This window comes from Engystomops pustulosus, chromosome 7 (assembly GCF_040894005.1).
Source record: "Engystomops pustulosus chromosome 7, aEngPut4.maternal, whole genome shotgun sequence".
Classification (NCBI taxonomy): Eukaryota; Metazoa; Chordata; class Amphibia; order Anura; family Leptodactylidae; genus Engystomops; species Engystomops pustulosus.
This window is the reverse complement of record NC_092417.1, coordinates 117261203-117273323: the sequence shown is the minus strand read 5'-3', so window position 1 is coordinate 117273323 and position 12121 is coordinate 117261203.

The following is a 12121-nucleotide window of genomic DNA, read 5'->3' as shown; positions in this document are numbered from 1 at the left end:
ATAACTCGTTCCTATTTCCCAGGGGTGTGGAGTAGGAGCCGTGATATAATTGACTCCAAAAATATATAATAAATGTTTACAGTTTGAGCAATGCATTATGTGCTGAATATTTAAAGCGTCCTTTAAGCCTTTTATAGAATATGACATATCTGATGCATCCTCACAGGGTGCCACCTCAGTGGCCAAGAGCATGTCTGATACATCCTGGCTTCTAAGACTCATAACTTTGGATTGGTGAATCCTATTGGTGCCATTTGTTTCAGTCACGAAGACTAAAAGTTGCAGTATGGTGTCAAGCTGCCTTGCCCCTTCTCACTGACATTGCTAACCTAGTGGAAGAGAATTCCAGCTTCTGTACCCGGAGTAGAGCTACGCAGGAGCACTAGCGGACCCAGAAGCAGCTAAATAATACTTCCTGCTCCTGGGGCTGCTCTGGGTCCTGAAGCATGCAAATACAACCATCATCAGGAGTCATGACCCAGGAGCAATGAGGATGCTTCACTCACCTCCAGCGGCCTCCTGCACCAAAGAACGCTTTCAGACATGCAAGCACTCATTGGATGCTGACTGTCAGCAGGATGGGGGTTGTGCAGCCCCTTCTAGGATTTTTAGTTGAGATAAATGTGTGCTTTAAGTATATGCTCCTCCGCTACAGATCAAAGGAAAAAGGCACTGGGAAGGAAAGCTTACACTCAGTTTGGCTTACTGTCTCCAGAGCCCTGCTTTTTCCACTGAACTACTCCACTAATGCCCACCCAACAACCACAACAGAACCAGGGTAAAACCCCTTTTATTACCTTCGTGCCTCCCTTCTGGAATGTTGTGAGCTGACAGCGATGAAACAAGCCTGCTTGCTAGCAGGTGAACACATAAAATAAATAATAAACGCCCATATTAAAATATGATAACAAACAATTGAGATGCATGTAAATATAGCCCTGGGCGATGTCTGGTGTCCTTGTGGATTGACTATATGCGCATTTTTATCTGATTTTATGTGAGTAGAACCAGGAATAAAGAGTTTTTTCTTGTTGAAAACATCTACGCTATGTCCATACTTATTTCCTCTAAACAGCAAAGCTGAATTACAGAGGATATTTGTGGAAAAAGAACTGCAGCGGTTTCGTGTCTGAACAGCTTATTCCTAATGAAATCTTTAGTCTGAAAAAATCTTCATGGACTGAAGGAAGTCGTATATATACATATTCATTGGAATAGAAGAATACAACAACTGTGAGCTCCGGTCAGATTAACAAAACTTTTTAAATACTGTATAGCCCTGTAGGTAGTGGTGCTATTCCACTTTGCTCGCTTAACATGACAGGGGTATAATAGATATGCTGAACAGGTTGATCAGGCCCACACATTAAATACCACAGTGAATATCTAGGCAGAAATTAGTAGGTTCACTACATATTGCCTTATTTGCCTGTGGTGCAAATAAAGAATAATAAAATAAATGGTAATTAAACTCGTGAACAAATCAGCTCATAGACAGGTGGTGTTGTCCTGTAATGCACCCTCTTCATCATGGCCAGTATATTTACTGTTGCACTATTTGCTTTTTTGACAAACAAGAAAAAGAATAACAGGGCGTGATAACACCCTGTGGTGCACCAGGACTCTAAGCAGAATTTTAAATGACCCTCCCAGCTCCACTTAAAGGGGTTGTCCACTTTAAGCAAATAATTGTTATGGTTTGTGTAAGTGTAATGTCCCACTGCACAGGTTCATCATGAACCTTTATACTTCAAGTGAAACTTAGCGAGAGTACAATAGGTGGGTAACGTGTGTTCCCAACCTCATCCACCTAGTGGAGCATGAAAGAAGTACAAATGGTGGAGGAAAACAGTAAAATAAATAAAGTTTATTTAAACAAAGAGGTGAACAAAAAATTACGCTGCAAGAGATCGATGGAGTAGAGATCGATGCAGTGAGCCGACAAGGTGAGAAAAAAATCTCTCAATGAGAGACAGTATAGGGTCAGTGTGCCCTAAAGGTGGGGCTGGAGGTCCCTGATGAACCCTAATATGGAAGTAGGGAGGGACCTATTGCACCCTGGTTGTAGCCTAATTCGGGACCGCAGTCCTAGGCGACTGCCACCCCGACCGGAACCTGACCCTACTCTCGGTTGCCTCACCCTACGCTAGAGGGAAGAGAGGCAGGGAGATGGTAAAGGGGGTGAGGGTACTCGGTCAGGGAAAGTCGCTGTCAAGACGCCCCAGTGTGGTGAGGGAGCCTGGAGGCGTGGATCCGGTGGTAGCGTCAGTGAAGAGTGTCAACCGGAGCTGTATGTATAAAATGGCAGTGACGTGTATTGGGGTCAAGGCAGAAAAGAGGAGTATGCACGTCGAGTCAATTCCCGATAGAGGGAGAGCAGGCAAAGAGCATACTAGTGGCTGCCCAAGATGATACCCTAGTGCAGTGTTTATGCAAAAAAAGGGGGGGGGGGATCCAATGCGTCTGGGTAGGTTGCTTGTTGGATCAGAGTTCCCTGTGGGTCGGGACTCCCGTAATGGTACAGACGGGTTCCCCGGTGGGTCAGGAATTCCCTGTAGGTCAGGACTCCGGTTGACACTCTTCACTGACGCTACCACCGGATCCACGCCTCCAGGCTCCCTCACCACACTGGGGCGTCTTGACAGCGACTTTCCCTGACCGAGTACCCTCACCCCCTTTACCATCTCCCTGCCTCTCTTCCCTCTAGCGTAGGGTGAGGCAACCGAGAGTAGGGTCAGGTTCCGGTCGGGGTGGCAGTCGCCTAGGACTGTGGTCCCGAATTAGGCTACAACCAGGGTGCAATAGGTCCCTCCCTACTTCCATATTAGGGTTCATCAGGGACCTCCAGCCCCACCTTTAGGGCACACTGACCCTATACTGTCTCTCATTGAGAGATTTTTTTCTCACCTTGTCGGCTCACTGCATCGATCTCTACTCCATCGATCTCTTGCAGCGTAATTTTTTGTTCACCTCTTTGTTTAAATAAACTTTATTTATTTTACTGTTTTCCTCCACCATTTGTACTTCTTTCAAGTGAAACTTACCATATATAAATTCGAGTATAAGCAGAAAAAAACCTGGAAAACCTATTGACGCATATCAAATGTGGTACCAATATACAAAAAAAGGATCAAAAAGTCTAACTTCTAAAGTCTAGAGTCTAACTTCTGTTGTTGGGAACATATTTGAGGTGTTTGTTAGAGATGCTATCTTGGAGTATCTCACTGTACATAACCTTATAACCCAGTATCAGTATAAGTTTATGAGGGTCCAGTCCGGTCAGACTAATCTGATTGGTTCTAAGTTCCATCTGGACTTTAAAAAGGCATTTGACACTGTGCCACATAAAAGGTGGGTACATAAAATGAGACTGTTGGGACTATCTGTGCATTTGGGTAAATAAGTGGCTTAGTGATAGAAAACAGAGGGTCGTCATAATGGCACATTCTCAGATTGGGTTGACGTTACCAGTGGAGTGCCAGGGGTCAGTATTGGGGCAACTTCTTTTTAATATTTTTATTAATGACCTTGTAGTGGGTTTACACAGTCAAATTTCAATGTTCGCAGATGATACTGAACTGTGTAAAGTAATTAATACTGAGGTCGATAGTTTAGCATTACAGAGGGATTTGTGGAAGCTGGAGGAGTGGGTGGAGAAATGGTTGATGAGTTTTAATCTAGATAAATATAAAGTTACGTACTTGAGCCATGGAAAAAAAAGGTACAATTATGTTCTAAACAGTTAATTACCTTGTAAACCTGGAGCTGAAAAAGACTTTTCCCCTAATACCAATCCCTGGTCAGATGACACATGAAATATTGTGTACAGTTTTGTGCACCAGTGTATAAAAAGGATATAGTAGAACTTGAACGGGTGCAGAGGAGAGCAACCAAGATTATTAGGAGAATGGGGGCTCTGGAATACAATGACAGATTACAAAATTTGGGATTATTCAGTTTAGAAAAAAAACGACTGAGGGGAGACCTCATTACAATGTACAAATACCTGAACGGACAGTACAAGGATCTCTCCAAAGATCTTTTTATACCTAGGCCTGTGACCAGGACAAGGGGGCATCCTCTACGCCTAGAGGAGAGGCGATTTTACCATCAACATAGACAAAGGTTCTTTACTGTAAGAGCAGTGAGACTATGGAACTCTCTGCCGCAGGAGGTTGTTATGGCGGACTCTATGTGCATGTACAAGAGAGGCCTGGATGACTTTCTGGAGAGCAAAAATAGCAAGGGTTATGGGGATAAAACATTTATTTAATTCTTAAAAAGTTGGACTAGCATCTTTTTCAAACCTTGCATACTATAATAAGCCTAGGGTGGCAAATGCATTGGTCACAGCCTCCCCAGTTTATTCCCAGGGCCTGCCCCCTAGTATATAGCCAGCAGCCCCCTGCCCAGCCTAAAAAACCCCCAAAAACACTGTACCCACCTTTCCGGCGCCCGATACTAAGCACAGAAAAAGATAGATGCATACACTGGACTAAGAATAAAGTGCAAAGTTTATTACATACAAGTGAAAAAAAATTGACAAAGACAGGATACATAAAAACACTCAAAAAGGTGCACCATGAAGGTGTACCCAGCAACCATGGCTCAATGTAAGACTCTCTCCCTAGCTCACTCTGCCATAAAAAAACATATAACTGTAAATGCAGGGCAAGGTGCAATACATAGTAGGCAAAATCAAAAACCAAAGTAACGAATAATATGCCGCAAATGCACACAAACTTCCCTAGTAATACAATACCATACTCAATGCTCCTCATAAGACCATGTGGACAGGAGTATTGGGCATAGACAGAGAACATGGGAGGTGGAGAACCCAACAACCTTTCCGACGCCCCCCGCAGATCCTCTTCTGTCTTCATCTCCAGCTCAATCTTTGGGTCCCCACGTGGTACCGTCGCACATACCATGACATTAGCCGCTTATACTCGAGTATATACGGTAGTTATGTAAGTGAAATACCTCTATAAAGCTGCCTTAATTATATCTTTATTTCTTCTAATGATTTATTAATTTATGGTATTGATGCAATCTACTGCCATAACTGGTAATGCAGCTGAACCTGTTATCTGCCGGGGAAGGGAAGGGAAGGTTTACTTATTAACTAATGATAAGTTCTGTATCAGTAATGTCATTCCTGTTCTTCCCCGAGGATCCTAATTGGTGGATGCCTGTTACTGTTGCTGCGTTGAAGTCCTGGAATAGAAACTAAGTTTGATGTTGTATATCTTACCTAGGGATCCCTACATCACACCTACACCAGGAGTGCACCAGGAAGAACCTTCCATCTTATTGTGGCCTCCTCTCTTCTTGCAATCCTTCACTGGCCATGTCTGGCAAGGATGAAATCTATTCTACCTGGGCCAAGCGACTTTGAGAAGTCTAGCGCTAGGCCATGCTAAAGCCAGCCACCAAGGGCCTAACAACAGCCGCAGCTGTTGTGTTAACAGCTGGCGTGTTAACAGACGGCAGTACTAAAATTTATTGAGGCCGTTCTACCAGGCTCGCCCCTCACTGCCCAGCACCTGCCTGTCCCACCTCCGTTTGTGCAGTGCGCACCTAATCTTCCTGCCGCTGGTCTGATTACCGGTGCACCTAATCTTTGAGCCGCTGGATCACCTGCCGGCATACGCCTCATCTTTGGGCTGCACGCTTGCCGGTGCACCTCATCCTCTTTATGTATATGCTGTAGGAGTGTATATGGTATGTATCTACTGTATGCATTAGTGTATAAATGTTATTTTAAACTGTGGGGCCCGGAATACCAAAGGCTGGCTTATGTTGCATTGGGCATGCTATGGTCACAGTGCTTGGTATTGGGACCGGAGGACAGGCCTACAACCTTGCATGTCTCCTGCAGGTGGTGTGTGCTAGAATAATGGAGGGAGAGGCTTAAGAAAGAGGTTTCCCCCTGGGGCAACCCCTGAGGTGTGTATAGAGATCACTGGCCGATGGAGGATGGGTATTCCGTGATGGTGAAACAGCCTGATCCAGGGATCACACGGAGGCACATTGTGCAAATCAACACACAGTTCTTTATTTGAACTTCAACGGCACGCAACGGCCTAACATCAACAGCAGGTTCATCAGGCTGGAAAGCTGGGAGGAGATAGCTGGTCCGCAGTTCCGTGTTCTTCCACACAGAAAGGTGCTGCGTTCTCTGCTTACTCAAACTGACCCTGCATGACTTCACCATATGCTCCCACGCACAGGGGTTTTTATACTACCCTAATAAAGTGGCAGCATTCTCCAATCAGCTTCCAACTTGCTTTAAAATAAGAATACAGTATATCATTGGTTATAGACAATAGATACCCTCTCAGGGGTTTGCCATCTGTTGCCCTTCCGGGCAGTTGTTCCAGCTGCAATTACAAACTAAAACTTTTGGAGACCTCCTAGTGAGGTGATCAGTCTCCCTAAGCAGCTCCTAACATGGAGAGGGTGCTATTTGCAACAACTACCTACCCTATGCGTCTGCAGTGTTGTTGCACATGCATTTTAAGAGTATATAAAAGTGTGTGTATTAGTGTATGTAAATGTGTGTGTATATATCAGTGTATTATTGTGTGCGATTGTATAATCTGTGTGTAGAAATACACTCACCGGCCACTTTATTAGGTACACCATGCTAGTAAAGGGTTGGACCCCCTTTTGCCTTCAGAACTGCCTCAATTCTTCGTGGCATAGATTCAACAAGGTGCTGGAAGCATTCCTCAGATATTTTAATCCATATTGACATGATGGCATGACACAGTTGCCGCAGATTTGTCGGCTGCACATCCATGATGCGAATCTTCCGTTCCACCACATCCCAAAGATGCTCTATTGGATTGAGATCTGGTGACTGTGGAGGCCATTTGTGTCCAGTGAACTCATTGTCATGTTCAAGAAACCACTCTGAGATGATTCCAGTTTATGACATAGCGCATTATCCTGCTGAAAGTAGCCATCAGATGTTGGGTACATTGTGGTCATAAAGGGATGGACATGGTCAGCAACAATACTCAGGTAGGCTGTGGCGTTGCAACGATGCTCAATTGGTACCAAGGGGCCCAAAGAGTGCCAAGAAAATATTCCCAACACCATGACACCACCACCACCAGCCTGAACCGTTGATACAAGGCAGGATGAATCCATGCTTTCATGTTGTTGACGTCAAATTCTGACCCTACCATCCGAATGTCGCAGCAGAAATCGAGACTCATCAGACCAGGCAACGTTTTTCCAATCTTCTACTGTCCAATTTCAATGAGCTTGTGCAAATTGTAGCCTCAGTTTCCTGTTCTTAGCTGAAAGGAGTGGCACCCGGTGTGGTCTTCTGCTGCTGTCGCCCATCTGCCTCAAAGTTCGACGTACTGTGCGTTCAGAGATGCTCTTCTGCCTACCTTGGTTGTAACGGGTGGCAATTTGAGTCACTGTTGCCTTTCTATCAGCTCGAACCAGTCTGCCCATTCTCCTCTGACCTCTGGCATCAACAAGGCATTTCCGCCCACAGAACTACCGCTCACTGGATGTTTTTTCTTTTTCGGACCATTCTCTGTAAACCCTAGAGATGGTTGTGCGTGAAAATCCCAGTAGATCAGCAGTTTATGAAATACTCAGACCAGCCCTATTGGCACCAACAACCATGCCACGTTCAAAGGCACTGAAATCACCTTTCTTCCCCATACTGATGCTCGGTTTGAACTGCAGGAGATTGTCTTGACCATGTCTACATGCCTAAATGCACTGAGTTGCCGCCATGTGATTGGCTGATTAGAAATTAAGTGTTAACGAGCAGTTGGACAGGAGTACATAATAAAGTGGCCGATGAGTGTATGTATCTATATATATATTTGTTTATGGGTGAAATCACACATGGTGTCCTGACGTTTTCATGTTAATATGCGTTTTCCAGCTTTGAAAGCGTTTTTCTTCATTGCTGGAAGTGTAAGCAGTTGTGTTTACATTGGGAAAAACCGTTTTCAAAGTTGGAAAACACATAGTAACATGAAAAGGCAAGTGTTTTAACTAATTCCCTCAGGGAAATCTGCTATGGGGCCCAGCCTCTCCTAGTTACACCACTGACAGCTATTCAAGTAACAGGGGAATCCAGCTGCCCCCAAGCCATTAAGTCATGCCCCAGCGGGATGACGTTGCATATGGAAAAGTTATAAAATTTTCCAATATACTTCCTGCATCAATTCATTACAGTTTTCTAGATCTTTGTTTGCTGTCCTGCTATAGAAAAGTTTTATGTTTACTGATGGACTTGCAGGTGCACGAGCCGTTATCACAGATTATAATTAGAGCCGTTTCATACCAGTGGCTCTTGCACATGCATGTCACGTGACCATGGACAGATTTCTCTTCAGTGCAAGTACACATAGCAGCTATAGACAGCAAGCAAAGATCTAGAAAACCACAAGGAATTAGTACAGAAAGTATATTTGAAAAATGTATAACTTCATTACACAAACCATATCAATTATTTGCTAAAAGATTATAACCCTTTTAAAAGGGTTTTAAACAAGCTAAGGAGGACCCATTGGTCCCCATGCTTTTTGTATCCGGGGATCTGCTGCACTTATTGATCTTTAGAAGAAAAAAAAGCCCATAGATAACAAATATAAGAAGATTACCAAAGTCATGAGGCCTGGATCTATGAGTAAGTGCCCCTGGTTTATCACACATGATTTTGATCATGGGTTTAAACCAAACAAAGGAATTTGTTTGTTTGTTTGTAAATGGTGAAGAACGGCAACAGCCCAATAGGAATACAACACCGGTGGGTCCTAATAGTCCACAGAAAATAATACCATCCTCAAAAACAACATAAATAGTACAAAGAGATAGGATGTATAGCCAAAAATGTATTCATATGAGAAACATTAAAAACACTTAAAAGGCACACTGGTGCACAATACAAAAAACCCACAGCTACCGAAGATGAATGCAGCTGGTCCAGGTATACAATATAAGTGGAGCTCGGGAAGATAAACGCGCCAGTACATGGATACAATTACAAATAATAAATATATGACATGATCCAACCTACATCAAAGCCAAAGAATATAATTACCTGTAACACATAAGTGGGAGCTGTGGGTACTGAGTAGCCAAGCATATCGCCTGTATGCACAGGCTACTTCAGGGGTCAATAGGAAACACAGTACCTGAAGGAGGCTTTTGTCCACACTCCGGTAGATTTTGAACTCCTTCAGAAGAGGAGGTCTTCCCTAATTCACCTTCCGGGACCTACAAAATGAGTCTTGGATCAGCGTCATCCACCTCATCAGAGCTGGTCAATGGTATTAGTATCTCGGGAACATTCACTTCATCAAAAGATCTAGGTACCAGAGTGGTTTCTTTTCCCAGGACTGTAAAAATACAGCACCCAAATCTAAGGGACAGCCAACAACTGGAACAAATGAGGCGAGGACAAATCTTCAGAAGAGGGCTCTTCTGTCACTCTGATGGGAATCATCAGCTGGGGCAAGAAAGCCTGAAGACACCTTTCATGGTATTTGTGGTGTACTCAAAAAGACAGAAAAGTCTCCGAAGCCACTTCATAGTCAGACTGGATTCCTAGGTTGTAAGGGGTTTAACACAGGTGTGACTATCTAAGTTCTTCGGTCTCTGTTGGGCCTTATCAACTTTAGAGTTCACAATCTCCTTAGCATCACTAGTGTTCCTTAACCCAATGAGTTCAAAGAAGATGTCTGATCTATGGATATCCAAGGCCATATCAGATTGTAAATGTTTATTTCTCCCAAATATTAAGAGTGGGGGCAGGATATTAGGTAATTTACCAATATACATAGATTAATAGTTCTGTTATCTTTACATTATATGTAATGTGAAGCCTCCTGTCTTACCCAGCCAGACATTCTCCATCTATAAAATGGCTGCAGATGGAGGTTCATGTGATCTCTAACTTGCGACTGCTCATGGACAGTTAGAGATCACATGTCGTCCCCCCCATCTGCAGCAATTTTATGAACAGTAATATCTGGCTGATGAGGTAATGGACAGTAGGTTTTACGTCACATATCAAGAAAGCGGAGCAGAACTTTAATAGATGTGTATTGGTAAATTACCCAATATCCTGCCCCACACACATTACAAAAAAACATGAGTTAAAGTGGCTAACCCCTATAATGTAAAAGGTACCCAAATCTTATGCCAGTCTGCCTTTTGGTGAGGGGGTAGTGTTTTTAGCATGTTTCTGCATGTAATATGCATATACTGGAATTGGTAGCCCAATCAACTTATACTTTAACAGCTAGAATGCAGCTCCACATTCTTCCATTCAGTCCACAGCAATTCTGGATTCTTTGGACTTCCCTTTTAAGAGTTCCTGAGGGGTCCATCTATTTAGGCGAACTTTGAAATGAATCTCTAGTAACAGCTGCTAACTCCGGGCACCACTCACAACATGACTTAGAAATGTCACCCAATGTTTTAGCAGGCGACACCTTGGGGGCTTAACCTTCAGTCCTGGAATACCTTGGTCAGATGTTGGAGGTGGTCTTAGTATGTTTTTCATAATTCTGGAGTATACAATAACGTCATCCAGGTACAAGAGAACTTTTTCAAGGCCTTTGGAATGTACCCTGAGTGTTGCACATCTTGTTAAACTCAGAGAGACTCATTGGAGTAGTGGTCTACTCACTATTTCACAAGGTGGTCTTCTCACTTTATCCAGGTGCCATGGTCACTTGCTATTGGGTGGAGTGGGTCTTTGATAGGAGTTTAGCAGATCTTGCCCTTAAAGTTCGTAAATTTCCACTGGGCAGCCATTACGTGCATGGGCTTCCTGAGGACCTTCTGGGAATCACTAATATATATAATATAATATGCACTCACCCATACAAGTCATATCAGGAGTGGTAAACTGGATAAAACTAGACGCTATCCACTGCATAATCCTACCCTAGATGGATTTCCCGGGGTGAATACCTGTGCAGAAGCCGGAACTGTCCATCGCCAGACCAAGGTCACTTGACCAATGTCATCTATCTCACAGTACTCACATGACCTCAGCCCAGAATTATAGTAGTTATATTCTTGTAAAGACGGGGCAGTATTATATATAGTAATGCTCTAATCTCACTCATATGCGGACTTCCCGACCTGACTGTGCTGCCTCTAACAGGCTAATCAAAATTATAAAAATGAAAAAATCCCGAGGTGCCGGGATTTTTTCATTTTTATACTGTTAAAGTGTATCCACGAGAACGAAGGAAAGAAGCCGAGTGCGGACCATTTACTGCAAAGGCTAATCAAAATTGCCATCTTCTGTTCCTTAGTGACAGTGTACAGTCTGAATGTAGTGAACACCCTGAGAGTATGAGGTTTCCTTTGTAGGGTCCTCAAAATAGTCGGGCATTATAAGAGTCATGCCTACATGAAGTAACTTGCTTAGAAAATATCCAAAGTTTTCCAGGATGGGATAAGGAAAACCTTGCTTCTTTTAGGTACCTTGCAAGGCAGCTCCCTAGACATCAAGCAATGATCTACAAGAAGCCTTATGACATGATGCGGGATCAAAACCAAACCAGTATATCTATTCCAGAAGGAACAGACTCCCAACTGTAGATCTCTTGTAGGTCATGACTGATGTCAAGAGAGCTGCCTTACAAGGTAGATAAAAGTAGGATGGTTTTCACTAACCCATCCTGGAAAACTTAGTTGCATATTTTCCCAGAAGTGTCAATGGCTATAAGTCTCCACTGAGACCGGCGTCCATGCTGCAGAAGATAGAGTAGAACCTATTCCTGCCCTTATTGCACCGCAGCTTCCAGGCCCCCTTTGAAGATGGGAAGGTTGAGGAGCACTCAACGCTCCCATCTCCCAAGTTCATGTCCCCCTGTGCATATGAGATGCATAGATTAAGAATCATGACATCTTTAACAAAAACAGCAATCAAAGGATTAGTTCAAATAAGTCTTTATTTTTATAGTTCCCATTTGTATTACATATATTGCCTCAATCCCATGACACTGCGCCGAGAAAAAAAAAATCTAATAAAAGCCCTTCACAGACATCAGTCAAGTCCAGCATAAAAGTACAAAAATAATATTTAGCAAATTTGAATTTACTAAATTGAAAGTGAACC